The sequence below is a fragment of the Hemitrygon akajei genome, chromosome 3 (assembly GCF_048418815.1).
Source record: "Hemitrygon akajei chromosome 3, sHemAka1.3, whole genome shotgun sequence".
NCBI classification, from domain to species: domain Eukaryota; kingdom Metazoa; phylum Chordata; class Chondrichthyes; order Myliobatiformes; family Dasyatidae; genus Hemitrygon; species Hemitrygon akajei.
The window spans coordinates 119,138,722-119,157,197 of NC_133126.1; the positions used below are offsets into that span (position 1 = coordinate 119,138,722).

Below are 18,476 nucleotides of genomic sequence, written 5' to 3' on the forward strand. Positions count from 1 at the left end.
CATGTATCCCTGATAGCTGGCACGTAGTATAGAGTCGCAATCTACAAGGGTGTCTCCAAGAAACAATGGTCAAAATCCGTTGCATTGTCTCTCTGAGGATTCTCTCTCATTTCCTGGGTCCAAGACCCGAATTAATAACGATCTTGCGATTCTCAGGAAGGAGGGGGCTGGGATCATAACACCTCCCCTCTTAAAAAACGTTTTTTACCAGCGGTTAAAAATGGATTCGTACAAAGTCTTACAGGATTTTAGAATCTAACACAATACACAAGCTTTTCTTTTCACTACAGAGCTATACAGTTATACATTTAATTCAGCATCTAAACAGGTAACGATTACAGTGGTACTTCCTTTAATATTTTTTCCTCTTGTACCTGACTAAAGGCTGGTAGCTTCAGATTTCAACTTAACAGGCAGGTTCCAAGGGGGTTGTCTTTGTTACTCACAAGCTTTGTCAAAATCCCGTTCAGCCGGTTTTTCTATTTAAAAATGGCGCCCCCATTAACCATCACCTTTTTTCTGGTGAGTTCCTACGGGAGGAATTCGAGTAGTTTGGCGAGGGAAACTCCCGCCCGCCTCGTTCATAGGAGTTATTTTATCAACACCGTGTCCCAGACTTAGGTCATTTCCACCTAATTCTTTAGTTTTCTCTTCAGGAACCGTCATGCTATTAGTTTTCAATTTAAGATCTGCAAGCGATCCCTCTTTGTTCAAACAGCATTTTGAATTCTGCTGTTTCACACCACACCCTTGAATAACAATAGTGTGTGGGGCCCCAGCAGCTCCCGCCTTACTCTGTAAGTGATCTGCAGGGTTTAAATTTTCTTCATTCGGTTTGGGAACTACAAACTTTCTGTTCCCTTCAATAATAATATTTATCCCCCCATGTTCGAGTTCCGCTTTAAGTTTCACCACCCCTTCGTGTACAAACACCAGGGAACCCTCACTTCCCACAATTACCAGGGTTAACCTTGTCTTCACTGAACCCAGTCTATCTGACCCAAAAGGACGGATGTCTTGTTCAGCTGAATCAGATACCTCAGACCTTTTCTGAGCTCCAGGACTAGGTTCAGGACCACGTGCATCCCCGTCTTGGACACACTCAAATGGGACATTGACCTTTTCCAGGCTTTCAATACCCGTACCTTTTACAAATTCCAAATTCTCTTGCTCCTCCCAGCTACTCTCTGGGCAACTCCCTTCCGGAGTAAACTCAACCCCGTGGGCTGAAACAACCTCATCTGCCAACCCGGCAGACCTCTCCAAGGTAATGGCATCCTTTTCATCTAGGACTGCCTTCATCTCATTATCGGGAACACCTTTATAACTCTCAACTTCTTCAAACAGGTCTGCCAAACCAGACAGATCATCCATGTCCAACTCTGGACCTTTTAACCGCTTTATCTGTTTCTCATCTTTATTTCCTACCTCTAGGACCTTTCTCTTCACTAAGGGAAGATCTATCTCCTCTCCCTTACCCCCTTTCACTTCACTACTCCTCGTTTTACCACCCTCAGAACCCTCGTGGCACAGGGTCGGTAAAGACGTCTCGGCCAAATCAAAACTGCTCAGATTTAAACTGCTCTTGGGCTCAGCTGCCTTTTTCGACATGCTGCGAGTGACCGCGCATGCGGGATAGATCTTAGGATCTGACGGAGGGGCCTCAACCCACGCAGGCTGGGTTGTCAGCTTCACGGCTGCACCCATCTCCCCACCCACTAGGTCGTTACCCAGAAGGACGTCCACGCCTTCCCCCGGCAACTCCGGCAGGACCCCCAGTTCCACTGGTCCCGACACCAACTCACAATCTAAAAGGACCCTATGCAAAGGCACCACTTCGGTCCATTTTCCTATGCCTCTCAGGGCTACCTCTCCCGTCTGAGGTCCGAATTTTAACACCTTACTGCTAATCAATGATTGCTCCGCCCCCGTGTCTCTCCAAATCCGTACGGGAATTGGTGGGTCCCCCTCCCTCAAAGACACGGTTCCGTGTGACAGACAAATCTCAGACCCCTCTCGCACTCTGCCTACCCTCTTGCCGATTTTCTCTCTTTCAATCTTTTTATTAATATTTAGAATATTATGAATGAGATACAATTCAAATAATGGTAAGGGATTACAAATATATAGACTCCCATTATACATAAAGTAATACATAAACAATGAATAGAGCATAAGTAAGTTTCCCAAAACATAAACCATATAGTATATATATGAACAAGGTAAGTTTAGATATTTCATAATATATAGTGTAAAAAAGAGAAAAAAAATCTATCTAAGAAAGTTAGCTAATCTACTAATCTAGTATCAAGAAAAAGAAAAAAAAAAACAAAGAAGAAAAAAAAAACTTTTAAAAAGAGAAAAAAAAAGGGCTGTTCATAGTATCTCACGAGTATACATAAACATCAATGACGTCAACTCCGATCCTCTCAACATACATACGATTAAAGCTGAAAAAAAAACAATAAGCCTGGCACAGGGCCATTACATCATATGAAAATATTGAATAAATGGTCTCCATATCTTTTCAAATTTAATAGAAGTATCAAATACAGCACTTCTAATTTTTTCTAAATTTAGACATAACATAGTTTGAGAAAGCCAATGAAATACCGTGGGAGGATTAATTTCCTTCCAATTCAACAAAATAGATCTTCTAGCCATCAAAGTGAGAAAAGCAATCATTCGACAGGCGGAAGGAGATAAGTGAAGTAAGTCCATCATCGGTAAACCAAAAATTGCGGTAATAGGATGGGGTTGTAAATCAATGTTCAATACTGCCGAAATAATATCAAAAATATCTTTCCAATATTTTCTCAAAAGTGGACATGACCAAAACATATGAGTTAAAGAAGCGATTTCTAAATGACATCTGTCACAAATAGGGTTTATATGAGAATAAAAATGAGCTAATTTATCCTTGGACATATGGGCCCTATGTACAACCTTAAATTGTAATAATGAATGTTTGGCACATATAGATGATGTATTAACTAATTTAAGAATTCTATCCCAATTCTCAATAGGAATAATAAGATTAAGTTCTCTTTCCCAATCATTTTTGGTCTTATCAAAGGGCACTGAACGTATCTTCATAATTATATTATAAAGTTTTGATATAAGCCCTTTTTGAAAAGGGTTTAATTCAAACAAACTTTCCAAAGTATCTGAAGACAGAGAATTTGGGAACGAAGGAAGTACCGTACTTAAAAAATGCCTAACCTGTAAGTATCTAAAAAAATGAGATCTAGGCAAATTATATTTATTAGCTAGTTGCTCAAAGGACATAAAACAGTTGTCCAAAAATAAGTCGGAAAATCTTAATAATCCCTTAGTTTTCCAAGCCAAAAAAGCATGATCTATAATTGAGGGATGGAAAAAACAATTAGATACAATAGGACTATTTAACATGAATTGAGTCAACCCGAAAAATTTCCGAAATTGAAACCATATACGTAAGGTATATTTAACTATCGGGTTGTCAATTCGCTTCGGCAATTTAGAAAGAGCAAAAGGGAGAGATGTCCCTAAGATAGAACCCAGAGCATAAGCAGAAACCGATTTGGTTTCCAAACTCACCCAATGAGGGCCAAAAGGACCATCCCATTCTTTCAACCAACATATCAAATATCTAATATTAACTGCCCAATAATAAAATCTGAAATTGGGTAATGCCAACCCACCATCCTTCTTTGTCTTCTGTAAGTATATTTTACCTAACCTGGGATTTTTATTCTGCCATATATATGAAGAAATTTTTGAATCAACATTAGTAAAAAAGGATTTCGGAATAAAAATTGGTACCGCTTGAAAAACATATAAAAATTTAGGTAAAATAACCATCTTAATAGCATTAATCCTACCTATCAGAGATAAAGATAATGGTGACCACTTAGTAAACAAACCTTTAATCTGATCAATTAAGGGTAAAAAATTAAACCGAAATAATTCTTTATGGTTTTTGGTAATTTTAATCCCTAAATAAGTAAAAGAATCGTTAGCTAATTTAAAAGGTAAAATACCATAATTTGGGACCTGTCTATTCAAAGGAAACAATTCACTCTTATTAAGATTTAACTTATACCCAGAAAACTCACTAAATTGAGCCAACAATGATAAGACTGCTGGAATAGATTTCTCAGGATTAGAGATGAATAATAATAAATCGTCTGCATATAAAGATACCTTATGAATATCTGTTCCACGATTAATACCCAAAATATCCTGTGATTCTCTGATGGCAATTGCCAAAGGTTCTAAAGCGATGTTAAATAGTAATGGACTAAGAGGACAACCTTGTCTAGTGCCCCGAATGAGCATTAAGTCTTTGGAATACTTTGAAAATCTTCTTTCGTTTAATCGGATGGTTTAATCCATTAGTATTCCAAGACACAAAGTTAATGGTTTGAACCATGTTTCTAAAGTCATCCCTTTGGTATATAAAGGGTTAACCATGTTATAAACTCATGCATCCGGAAGAGGGACAAAAATAAAGAGCGGACCCGGAAGTGACGACATCGTAGACATATTTGTAGTTCATGAACAGCCCGAGTAAAAAAACTAAAACAAATTGATAAGAAAAAAATTGAAAAAGAAAACAGACCAACCCCCACCCCCGTATGAAAAAGAAAAAAAGCCAAAATATGGCTAGAAAAAAGAAAAAATGAAACTAACTCTACCCCCATATCAGCGGCAGACCACTCCGTGTTTAACGGATATATATAAAAAACCACCCGAACTTTAAGAATTATGATCGCAGTACTAAAAACTGCGCTTCTTAATATGCTGAGTTGTAAAGAAAAAGGGAATAAAATCATTAAAAGTTTATAAATCGGGTTATAACCCAAACAAATCAAGAAGTATTTAAACTATGATAAGCGATGCATTATAGGAAGAAGACGAAAAAAGAAACAATAACGCCATCTTAAACTAAACCAATACTTTACGAAAAACCATTATCTTGATATTAAAGAAAAAATTCACTTCGAAAGGTTAAAAATATACCTTCAAGGGAACAAAAATAATAGACAAAAATATAGTATAATAGTTAAAGTGTATAAGACAGAGCGATTAATATAACGAAAACACACTTTAACTTAAATATGAAGTATAGGATAAACCTACACCAATAACCAGAGACTAACCCTGGTTTAAAAAATCAAAAACCATCTTTCACGATCAGAATCACTCATTTACTGGAGAGTAGTAACTGTATCAGTAGGGAAGTTCTCTTCCAAATACTTTTTCGCTTCAAAGGTAGACAAAAATACTTTACGCGGAGCATTCGGGGGGGAGATCCTGAGCTTCGCCGGGTATAAGAGCGCAGGTTTTAGATTTTTCTCATAACATTCAGACATCAGAGGTTTAAAAAGCAGCCTTTTTCTCATGACTTCTGGGCTGAAATCCTGGACCAAACGAAAACAATAATCACGAAATTTAATCATCCCAGCCCTTCGAGCTTCACGAATGAGTTGTTCTTTATCGTGTACGTAATGAAATCGGACGATTACCACCGGGGGCTTATCTGAAACCGTCGGTGATCGACTCCAAATTCTATGTGCTCGGTCAAGTAGCGGAGGGTTTACTGGAAAAACCGACGGAAACGCATCTTTTAGAAATTGAGCAAAGTATTTCGAAGGATCGCCTTGTTCTATGCCGTCTGGGAGACCAAGTATGCGTAGGTTCTGTCTTCTGGACCGATTCTCCAAATCGACACTCTTGGCTTTAAGTGTCTCCACCAATTTAATAGTCGAAATTAAATCCTGTTGCAATTTTTCAATTGTCAAATCTCGTTTCCGCGCTTCCTCTTGCAGCAATGAGATAAGCGCTTGCTGCTGGTTAATTACTGAATCCGTCTTAACCATATAATCTTGAAAAACCTTTATGTCTCGTTGAAAAGCCTGACGTTGTTCCTCAAATTTTTTTATCCAAAAGCTCCATAAGCAGTTCATAAGTTAACTCAGTGCGTTGAGGTTGAGCTGGCTTCTTTCCATTACCGTTCGGGTTTCGCCCCGGTTCTCGTCCTTTGGATCTAAGAGCCATTTCTGTTTGCATATCTTCCAAAATTCACGATAAAATCTTAACAATAAGCCCGAGAAAGTAGCAAAAGTATTTTGGTGTAGGTAACAATAAGTTGAATAAGGGTGATCAAAGGTTAAAATAAGTAAAGATTATGGAGCGGATCTGAAACAGTACTCACTCCATGAGCGTCTCCCGCTGACTCCCCGATTTTCTGATTACCACTGCACACCCGATAGGGACCGCTGCTTTCCCTTTTTCTGGCTCCTTCCTCGGAGCAGGGCATTTAGATGCAATATGTCCCACCTTTCCACAATTAAAACAGGTCAAACCAGGAAATCTCCAGTTTTCTGGCCTGTTATCCTCACTTCTTCCGCTAGCACCCGGCTGAGTTTCTCCCTTAGCCGGCGGGCTTTCCCTACCGTTCCCACGGTCTCTCGGATAACTTTCTGGCGAGGAAAACTTTGTCTTCTGGGTTAGGGCATAGTCATCTGCGAACCTAGCAAATTCTGAGATGGACTTATTCGGCTTCTCATTCAAATACATCCGGGTCTCTTCCGGAACACAACCTTTAAATTCCTCAATCAAAAGTAACTCCCTGAGACGCCCATAATCCTCATCCACCTGTTCCGCAGTGCACCAACGATCCAAGAGCACACCCTTCTCATGGGCTAGCTCGGTTTGATACGTTTGATTCCACCCTTTCCTTAAATTTCTGAACTTTTGTCTATACGCCTCAGGTACCAATTCGTAAATCCGGAGAATGGCCTCCTTTATTTCGGCATAATTTCGAATGGAGGTACTACCCTCAACTCCCGACTAACATTAAACCTCTCCTCTCGATCTAACCCTAGATCTCTTCGCTCTTTCTTTAACTTCTCCATCTCCAAGTCATGTTCCCGCTGTTCTCGTCTCTCCTCATACTCTCTTTGCTTTTTGGCTCGTTCTCTCTCGTTCTCGGCTCATTCCCTCTCGTTCTCAGCTACTTCTAGCTCTTTTAGCTGAATTTCATGCTGTCTTTGCTTTTCAGCTTGGTCCTGCTCTTTTTCCACCTCTAACGCCTTTAGTTGGAGCTCCTGGTCCCGTTTCACCTCTAACTCCTTTATGTGGAACGCCTGCTCCCTTTCTCTCTCAGCCCCTTCCAGCTGCTTCATTTTAAATTCATGTTCCAACCTTAATTTCTCCAACTCTAGCTGATCCATTCCACTCGCTGGTACTGTTTCAGGGATATTTTCCACTACCTCAGCTTCAAACACATCCTTCCCAATGTAATACTGAGTTATGGCCCCTCGCACCTCCCGCTTTTTCATGGACGACCTCACTTCTGTGAGGTCCAATCCCTTCGCCAAATTTAACAAGTCTGATTTGGTGGCCGCCTCTAACGCCTCCACAGTCGGGTTTTTCATAAATTCATCCACGTCCATCTTTGCTGGTTTCCCGTCTGGCTACCCGTGTAGCAGATCCAATTTATTTATTTATTTATGTTTGACTTACAAACCCAATTCACTGCCCTCCCAATTAGGTTTCAAATCCCAGACGAGCCCCCACATTGTTACGTATCCTGTAACTGGATCACTTACCAGCAAAGATAGAGAGGTCCACTGAAACCTGATGGTACCATTTTTAAACGTTTTTATTTATAAAGGGGCACAAAAGGAAGGTTAATACAAACATTTTGATAACATACGTCGTCAATACTCAATCTAAAGCGCAGGTATAGTAATGATCAATCAGAATTAAGCTCTATTGTTGTCTAGGGGATATTATCTTGTCCATTTGGGAATATAACAGTCATTCAAAAGTCGGCAGGCTTCAGCTTTCTGGGAACCGCTAGGTTTCCCGTGTTGGAGAGAGAGAGAGAGAGAGATTGGAGAGAAAAGGAACACTTGCCCGGGTCCTTACGAAGTGTTACGTACCCGTGACACGTGACGGTGGTACCCTTGTCACGTGACTGGGGTTGAAGTTATACTGGACTTGAGGTAATGGTTTTGTGATGGTGGAGTGACGTCATTTTCCCGCCAGTAGAGGTCATGTGACAGGTTTTTTTTACAGGGTATAAAAGGAAGACCCACCCTGTCAGGTGGGGCAGTTCGTGGCTAGATTTGCCAAGATGACTTCATGTCACTGCGTGATTTAATGTGATGACGCAGTTTAGTTGGAAAATGAAGTTTTATGTAATGCCTAAAGTTTAAAAGGTCATTGCCAGCGGTTTCTTTGCTGATGGAGAGTGAAGATAAATGTTTGGAAGATAAAAATCGAGGAGAAATCGATTTTCGACGGTGGATTGGTTACAACCTTATTTGATCCTCATTCGGAGGGATTTCGTTGACTATTCTTGCTGTTAATCCCTGGGTTTGACCAGAAAGGATTTGAGAATAGTGTGGAAGGAAGGTCAGTACCTTTAAGCCGTTATATTTTATAAAATTCTTCGTGGGAAAGTTCGACGCCGGGGAATCGAAGGACAACGACGTGGAAGAGAATTTAAATCGCTTTAAAAAGTCTCTCCTTTTAAAAGGACTGTGAGCTTTTGAACTTTCGGCATACCGCTTTAAAGAACTGTTTTTTTTCAATACCGCTTTAAGGACTGTTTGGATTGCAACGCTATTAAGAACTGTTTAAACAGCCGCACAGCAGCTGTTTTCCGGTCACGTTTGAGTTTGTTTACTTTTGACGGGGTTTGTTTTCAGTGTTTAATAAACGTGTTATTTGTTATAAAAACCCTTGCCTAACTCATATATATTTATTGTTGCCTGAATACGTAACAGAAGCAAAGCTGTGGAATCAGGAGAGCAGGCTTTCCTGTCGTTAGTTAAAAGCGATTGTCCGTGATTCCAGCCACAGACTCCCGATTTGGAATCTAACGCGCGTGGCTTCCTTCAAAATGGCTTCCCGCTATGACAGGATCGCTATCGTGTCTCCTTGGTGCGTCTAAAGGGGTCGTCCCCCCCAGACCCTCCTTTATACTTCCTCACGGGATGGCAGGTGTCAATCTCTCTCTCTTTCTTTCTTTCTTTCTTTCTTTTCAAATCTTTTTATTAATTTTTAAGAAAAACATAAGTAAAATATAATTACAAAACATTTGAGAGTACATAATAGATTAATTAACAATCAAATATGTATTAATCAATACATAACGTCTCCCAAACTCATAGTATAATGTAAAGGAATTAAGAAAAAAAGAACCCCCCCAAAAAAAAACAACTAAAAAAAAACTAAAAACTAACCAACATGGGCAATTGTATAATGTTAAATACATACAGTAGTGCCGATGACTCCCAACCTCCATCCACACAATTCAGGATAGTAACAATAAGGTTCAGGATCAGACCATTTAATTCATATGAAAATGTTGAATAAATGGTCTCCAAGTTTCCTCAAATTTAACTGAAGAATCAAAAACCACACTTCTAATTTTTTCTAAACTCAAACAGGAAATAGTTTGAGAAAACCACTGAAATACAGTTGGAGGGTTAATTTCTTTCCAATTCAGTAAAATAGATCTTCTAGCCATTAGTGTAACAAATGCAATCATTCGTTGGGATGAAGCCGATAAACGCTTCTTATCTATCATTGGTAGACCAAAAATTGCGGTAAAAGGATGTGGTTGGAGATTAATATTTAAGACTCTTGAAATAATATTAAAAATATCTTTCCAATAGTTTTGTAAACAAGGACAAGACCAAAACATATGGGTCAACGAAGCAATATCAGAATGACATCTATCACAGGTTGGATTAACATAAGAATAAAATCGAGCAAGTTTATCTTTAGACATGTGAGCTCTATGTACAACCTTAAATTGTATTAGAGCATGTTTAGCACAGATAGAGGATGAGTTTACCAATGATAAAAATTTTTCCCATTGCTCAGTAGATATAGGGCAATGCAATTCTTCCTGCCATTCCTTCTTAATTTTTTCTGATATATCTGGTTGTACATTCATAATCATATTATAAATGATAGCTACTAAGCCCTTTTGACAAGGATTGAGAGCTAAAATTCTTTCTGTAATGTCCAATGGACATTCTTTCGAAAAAGACTTTAGTTCATTATATAGAAAATTTCTAACTTGTAAATATCTAAAAAAATGGGTTTTAGATAAATTATATTTATTAGATAACTGTTCAAAGGACATAATGTTATCATCCAAAAACAGATCACGAAAGCATGTTATACCTTTTGTTTTCCATAAAAGAAAAGCTTGATCTATAGATGATGGTTGGCAAAAGTAGTTAGATATTATAGGACTTGACAGCATAAACTTATTCAAACCAAAAAATTTACGAAATTGAAACCAGATTCGTAATGTATACTTGACTATAGCATTAGTTATCTGTTTATTCATTTTGAATAACGAAAAAGGAAGTGAAGATCCTAAGATTGAGATCAATGAGAAATCTTGCACAGATTTACATTCCAAATTTACCCATTGTGGGCCAGCAACTGTAGTCGATTCTTGTGTCCAAAATATCAAATACCGTATATTAACTGCCCAATAGTAAAATCTTAAATTTGGTAGAGCCAAGCCGCCCTCCTTCTTAGGCTTCTGTAAATATTTTTTACCTAGCCTAGGATTTTTGTTCTGCCACAAATACAAAGATATTTTAGAGTCAACCATATCAAAAAAAGATTTAGGAATAAAAATTGGTAATGCTTGAAATAGATATAGAAATTTAGGTAGTATCATCATCTTAATGGCATTAATTCTGCCTACCAAAGACAAAGATAGTGGGGACCACCTATTAGCAAGTTGCTTAATTTGATCTATTAAAGGCAAAAAATTAGTTTTAAATAAATCTTTATGTTTTTTAGTAATTTTAATACCTAAATAAGTAAAATAATCTGTAACAATTCTATATGGTACCTGATTATAAATTGAAGTATGCATATTTAATGGAAAAAGTTCACTCTTATTAAAATTCAATTTATATCCAGAAAAATTACTAAATTGAGCAAGCAAAGAAGAAATAGCAGGAATAGATCTTTCAGGGTCAGATATATATAATAACAAATCATCCGCATATAATGATACCTTATACATTGTCTCCCCACGGGTAATACCTAAAATATTGGGTGATTCACAAATGGCTATAGCCAAGGGTTCTAAAGCAATGTCAAATAATAAAGGGCTTAAAGGACAACCTTGCCTTGTACCCCGAAATAACTGAAAAAAAGGTGATCTTTGATTATTGGTGAAGACCGAAGCTAAAGGTTTCTGATATATTAATTTAATCCATGATATAAATTTTGAACTAAAATTAAAATGTTGCAATGTATTAAATAAATATGACCATTCGACTCTATCAAATGGTTTTTCGGCATCTAAAGAGATGACACATTCTGGGATTTTAGATGAAGAGGTATAAACAATATTAATTAATTTTCTAATGTTAAAAGATGAATAGCGATTTTTAATAAATCCAGTCTGATCCTCAGAAATAATCCGAGGCAATATATTTTCTAATCTAATAGCCAAAATTTTACTAAAAATCTTAAAATCCGTATTCAGCAAAGATATAGGCCGATAGGATGCACATTCAGTAGGGTCTTTATCTTTTTTAAGAATTAAGGAAATAGAAGCTTCATAAAAAGATTGTGGTAGTTTACCTATACTTAATGCACCTTTAAAAATTTTACAAAGCCAAGGAGAAAGTATGGAAGAAAAGGATTTAAAAAATTCTGCAGAAAAACCATCTGGACCAGAAGCTTTACCCGAGTTCATTAAGAAAATAGTATTTTCTATTTCAGACTCCGTAATAGGTGTGTCCAAAAATACACTATCCTCAACAGTTACTTTTGGAATATTCAATTTCCTTAAGAATTCATTCATTATAGAAGAGTCCTTAGTACATTCTGATTGATATAAGAAATTATAAAAATCTTGGAAGGCTTTATTTATCTCTTTATGATCAATCGTCAAAGTACCATCTTGTTTGCGAATCTTAGTAATTTGTCGCTTATCCGAAACAATTTTCAATTGGTTAGCTAGTAGTTTACCAGACTTATCTCCATATGTATAGAATTGAGCTTTCGATTTAATTAACTGACTTTCAATCGAGGAGGTTAATAATAAACTATGCTCCATTTGAAGTTCCACTCTTTCTTTATAAAGTTCTTTACTAGGGGTCAATGAGTAGATCTTGTCAATTGCCTTAATTTTATCAACTAATGTTAATATTTTAGAATTAGTTTGTTTCCTAACTCCGGCAGAATATGAAATAATCTGTCCACGAATATATGCCTTAAAAGTATCCCACAAAATTCCACTAGAGATGTCTGCTGTAGAATTTATTGAGAAAAACAAATCAATTTGCTGTTTAATAAAGTTAACAAAGTCAGAGTCCTGCAGTAAAACAGGATTAAACCTTCAACCTTTAGTACTAATATATGAATCCGTCACCTTAATAGATAACTTCAAAGGTGCATGATCAGATATAGCAATAGAGTCATATTTACAATCCATAACATCTGTAAGTAAATGCTGATCAATGAAAAAGTAATCAATTCTTGAGTAATTATGATACACATGGGAAAAGTATGAGAACTCTTTGTTATTAGGGTGTAGAAAACGCCAAATTTCACAAATAGCTGAATCAATCATAAAAGAATTAATAAGAGAAGCTGATTTATTCGGAACAGTTTGAGAGGGCTTGGATCTATCCATCAAAGGGTTTAGACAACAATTAAAATCCCCACCCATTATCATTCTATATTGATTCAGATTAGGAAAGGATGTAAATAAGCATTTAAAAAATTCAGGACAGTCAGTATTTGGAGCATAAACATTAACTAAAACAACTTTTTGATTAAAAAGTAAACCAGTAATAAGCAAAAATCTACCTTGCGGATCTGAAATTGTTTCATGATGTATAAAAGCAGTTGATGAGTCTATAAAAATAGAAACACCTCTCACTTTGGCTTGCAAATTTGAGTGATACTGTTGGCCCTTCCAAAACCTAAACAACCGCTGACTATCCACCTTCCTTACATGAGTCTCTTGTACAAAAATAACATTAGCATTCATTCTATGAAATACTTTGAATACTTTTTTCTGTTTGATCGGATGATTTAAACCATTAGTATTCCAAGAAACAAAGTTAATAGTCTTATCCATATTGACAATATATATTACAGTTAACATATAGGTTTGAAAGAAAAGTGAACTCATGAACCCGGAAGAAGGAAGTAAGTTCAAAGGGAAACCGGAAGTCACAGCACTGCAACCATTTTTGTAGTTTCATATAAGCCCATGAAATAAAACTAAGCAAAAAGCAAGCGAAAAAAAGAAAAAAAAGAAAAAATCCCCCTCCCACCACCCTCAAAACCCCAGGAAAAAAGCCAAAAAGAGGCAAGCGAGCGATCTAATACTAAAATTACCCCAACCAGCCCTCTCTCTCTACCAGCCCACTTTGCCCGAGGGCTTTACACGTGGTCTTCATGAGACAATAGTCAAGGTCGCCTTATTCGGCATCCCGGTGGAACGCGGTATTCAGCACGTCTCTCTTTCTCCCATTTCCTGTGTCTATTCAGCATGTCTCTCTCTCTCTTGGGTCATTGACCCCCCCCCCTTCACTAGGGCTCTTGCGATTCTCACAAAGGAGGGGGCTGGTATCATAACACCTCCCCTCTTAAACGTTTTTTACCAGCGGTTAAAAACAGTGGTATAGAGTCCTACAGGATTTTTGAATCTACCACAATACACAAGCTTTTCTTTTCACAGAGTACTACTGTTATACATTCAAGTCAGTATCTAAACAGTTAACGATTACAGTGTCACTTTCTTTAATATCTTAACATCGCGTACCGTACTAAAAATCTTGTAGCATCAGAATTTAATTCAATAACCACCTATTTATTTTTTTTCTTCAGCAACAAAACTAAGGAGGTGTGATCTTAGCTTAGGTGCATCTACAAAAGTTTATGCGAATACTAATCGTTTCGGTCGTTTCACTTCACAGGCAGGTCTCCAAAGGGGCTGTCTTTATTATGCACAGGCTTTGGCACAACCCTGTACAACTTGCTTTGCTGTTTAAAAATGTCATCCCCATTAACCGTCGCCTCTTTTCCGGTGAGTCCCCCCCCCCCCCCCCCGTGAGGAACTTGAGTAATTTGGCGTGGTGAGCTCCTGCCCATCTCGTTCCTCGGGGTCATCTTATCAACACCACTTAGACCATTTCCACCCAATTCTGTAATTTTCCCCAGGCGACTAGCCCTTTTGTCAGGACCATGCAGGCTGATGGGTTTCAGTTCGAACCTTTCCCTCAGGCCGCATTTGAATTTCGGCTTTTTCACAGCGCGCTCTTGATTAACAACAGCGGGTGGGGCACCTTTACATTCCAAATCAACCTGTAATCGATGCGCAGGCACCGAGTTACCAAGCCCTCGTTTCTGTAGCTTGGTTGCTTCTTCTGACACCAATCTAAACTTTAAATTTTCTTCATTCGATTTGGGAACTACAAACTTCCCGTTTCCTTCAATAATGATGTTTATCCCCCCATAGTCGAGTTCCACTTTAAGGTTCACCACCCCTTCGTGTACCAACACCTGGGAACCCTCCTTTCCCCCAATTACCAGGGGTAATCCTGTCTTCACTGAACCCAGTCCATCTGACCCACAGGGACTGCATTCCTTTGCAACTGAATCAAATACCTCAGAGTTGTTCTGAGCTCCATTACTAGGTTCAGTGCCACGTGCATCCACATCTTGGACACACTCAAACGGGACATCTGCCTCTCCCAGGCTTTCAATACCCGTACCCTTTTCAAATTCTAAATTCCTCTGATCCTCCCAGTTCCTCTCTGGGCAATTCCCTTCTGGAGTAAACTCAACCCCGCGGGCTGAAACAACCTCGTCTGCCAACCCAGCAGACCTCTCCAAGGTAATGGCATCCTTTTCATCTAGGACTGCCTTCATCTCATTATTGGGAACACCTTGATAACTCTCAACTTCTTCAAACAGGGCTGCCACCCCTGACAGATCATCCATGTCCAACTCTGGACCTTTTAACAGCTTTTTCCATCTCTCATCTTTATTTCCTACCTCTAGCACCTTTCTCTTCGCTAAGGGCAGTTCTAACTCCTCTCCCTTAACCCCTTTCACTTTACTACTCTTCGGTTTACCACCCTCAGAACCCTTGTGGTACAGGGTCGGTAGGACCGTCTCGGCCAAATCAATACTGGCCAGATTTAAACTGCTCGCTTTCTCAGCTGCCTTTCTCGACAGGCTGCGAATGCTCGCGCCTGTGGTACAGACTGGAGATGCGAGGGGCGGGGCTTCAATCCTCCCAGGCTGTTTGGGCCGTGTCATCCTTGTCCTATCCTTCCCCCCGGCTAAATCATTTCCGAGGAGGACGTCCACGTCAGTTCTCGAGAATTCTGATGGCACCCCTATTTCGACTGGTCCAGATACCAGCTCACAATCCATAATTACCTGATGTAGGGGCGCCATTTCTATTCTTGTACCTATCCCCTTCACGGCGACCATTCCCCTTCTCCAACCGAAATCTAGTATCTCACGGCGGATCAACGACAGCTCCGCCCCGGTGTCTCGCCAGATTCGGACAGGAATGGGTGGGTCTCCCCCCTTCACAGACACGGTTCCGGGTGACAGCCAAGTCTCTGACCCTTCTCGTACTCTGTCTACCCGGGGCTCTCTTGTCGATTTACTGATTACCACCACACACCCGATAGGGACCGCTGTTCTCCCTTTTTCTGGCTCCTTTCTCGGAGCAAAACACCTAGAGACAATATGTCCTCCCTTCCCACAATTAAAACAGTTCAAGCCCGGAAATCTCGGGCCGCCTGGCCTTTCCCCCTTAACCTTACCACTAGCTCCCGGCGGGACCTCTGCCTCAGCCGGCGGACTTTCTCGGTCGTTCCCACGGTCTCTCGGGTAACCTTTTGGTGAGGAAAACTTTGTCCTGTGAGTTAGATAGATAGATAGATACTTTATTCATCCCCAAGGGGAAATTCAATGTTCCTCCAGTATGATATCACATAAACACAAGACAGACCAAGACTAACTGACCAAAAAAACCACATAATTATAACATACAGTTACAACAGTGCAAAGCAATACCATAATTTGATAAGAGCAGACCATGGGCACGGTAAAAAAAAAGTCTCAAAGTCCCAGATAGCCCATCATCTCACGCAGATGGCAGAAGGAAGAAACCTCCAACGTGGCAAAACTTCCCGATGCAGCCTCTGGAAGCACCCGAGCACAGCCAACTGTGAGTCCGTCCGAAAACTTCCGACAACTTCGTGCCTCCGACCAGCCCTCCGACACCGAGCACCGAGCACCATCTCTGCCGAGTGCTTCAACCCCGGCTCCGGCCACCAAGCAACAGGCAAAGCCGAGGATTCGGGGCCTTCCTCTCTGGAGATCTCTCCGATCGCTCAGTAGCAGCGTCAGCAGCACAGGCATGTCAGAAGTTTCGCCAGATGTTCCTCCGTGCTTCACACATCCGTCTCAATCAAATCAGGATTGTGCACGGCCCCTACTTACAGATAACGGATATTCCTTACTGGAGTGGCCGCTGCGCCCTGCGTCGTCGCGCCGCCATCTTGATCTGCCATATTCATCTGCGAACCTAGCAATTTCCGAGATGGATTTCTTCGGCTTCTCATTCAAATACATCCGGATCTCCTCCGGAACACACCCTTTTTATTCCTCAATCAAAAATAACTCCCTGATACGCCCATAATCCCCGTCCACCTGTTCTGCGGTGCACCAACGGTCAAAGAGCACACCCTTTTCATGGGCTAGCTCGGTATACGTTTGATTCCACCCTTCCCGTAAATTTCTGAACCTTTGTCTATACGCCTCAGGTACTACTTCGTAACTCCGGAGAATGGCCTCCTTTACTTCGGCATAATTCTCCGCTTCCCCTTCCTCGTTGTGCCTTCCCCTTTAACACACTTTGTAACAACGCCACCCACTGTTCTTTGGGCCACTTCTGATTCACTGCCACCTTTTCAAAAAGGAAGAAATAACTATCAACATCTGACTCTTCGAATGGAGGTACTACCCTCAACTCCCGACTAACATTAAACCTCTCCTCTCGATCTAACCCTAGATCTCTTCGCTCTTTCTTTAACTTCTCCATCTCCAAGTCACGTTCCCTCTGTTCTCGTCTCTCCTCATACTCTCTTTGCTTTTCGGCTCCTTCTCTCTCGTTCTCGGCTCGTTCCCTCAGAGGCTGGGAGATATATAACATGTTCTATTACCAAGGCAAACATGCATACCACTCCCAACCTGCACTGGCTTGTTAACTGTACAGACTGTGTTTGGTGCTTGAGAGATAAAAGAGATGATGAAAATCTGAAATACAGCTTAACATACCAGGGGAACGTGGGTCTGGCAGTACAAGTAGAATGGAAACCAGAAATTAATGATCCAATTCAGTGAAGCATCAGTATTACTTCAATACTCCTGATTGTTCTAATTTCTTTAATACTTTTAATGAGAAACATGGTGAAAGAAAACAAAACAAAACCAAAGCTATGTCTGAGTCATATTAATATACTAAACATCTTTTTCTTAATGACATGTTTTTTGTGCTTTTTGTTTTTGTGATGTCTGGGCATCAACACTCAAAATTGATATTAGAGTATTCCTGATGGTCAAAATGTTTTTCTTTGCCAAGCGTTGTAAAAACAGATCAGGTAATTGCTCAAATTTGAATCTATCCCCAGTTCGCTCACTGGCTGATGGTATCCAAAGAGATTAAGTTCATGAAAAATAAAACACATTTTCCCAAAATGAAAAGAAATCCCAACATAATTCAGAGAAAACATATTAAAATTCATTGGCACCTACCTGTTTTAAGTGGGATTCACTCATGCCACTCTGTGTGAATGAAAGGATGTTCCGGGAATTGTTTGACTTTATATCTGAAGTACAAACCTTGTTAGCATATCTGACACACCCAGTGTGCTCTGCTTGTAACTCCTGTAACTTCCTGTGAGAGGAAGTCAGCTATTGGTTGTAAATGAAAAGCAGAAACAAAGCAACTCACACAAAATGCTGAAGGTCTCAGCAGGTCAGGCATTATCTATGGATATGAATAAAGAGTTGATCTTTCATCCCGAAACTCTTTCAGGACTGGAAAGGAAGGATGGAATATACCAGAATAGAAAGGTGTGGGGAGGGGAATGAGGCTAGCTAGGTGATAGGTGAAAGTGGGTTGGTAGCAATGATAAAGGGCTGGAAAGGAAGGAATCTGATAGGATAGGACAGTGAAGCTCAGGAGAAAAGGAAGGAGGATGTGATAGGCAGCTGAGAGGAGGAAAGAGAACAGAGTGGAGAAGAGGAGGAGAGGAGGAGGGAATTTTTTTTACCAGAAGTAGAAAATGATATTCATGTCATTGAGCTGGAGGCCACCCAGATGGAATATACATAAGGTGTTGCTAGCAGCTCAGACAACATTTCCAATCAACAGAATTCAATGAGAACTG

At 39.7% G+C, this 18,476-nt stretch overlaps 1 protein-coding gene across 6 annotated transcripts in view; it reads right to left on the reverse strand.

Moving 5' to 3' along the window:
• The window catches only part of LOC140725334 (alpha-1,4-N-acetylglucosaminyltransferase-like), a 29,826-nt gene extending 11,878 nt beyond the window's left edge, over nt 1–17,948 (reverse strand). For 2 of the 6 annotated variants that reach the window (XM_073040668.1, XM_073040665.1), the window contains exons 1-2: nt 17,839–17,948; nt 15,843–15,937 (exon numbers count right to left, since the gene is read on the reverse strand). The gene's annotated coding sequence lies outside the window, so the exon portion shown is untranslated. Of the gene's footprint in view, nt 1–6,199; nt 6,325–15,842; nt 15,938–17,838 lie in introns of those variants that run through there. The other 4 variants (XM_073040669.1, XM_073040666.1, XM_073040670.1 and 1 more) reach the window with 2 other exon arrangements.
• Between the last annotated feature and the right edge of the window lie 528 nt (nt 17,949–18,476).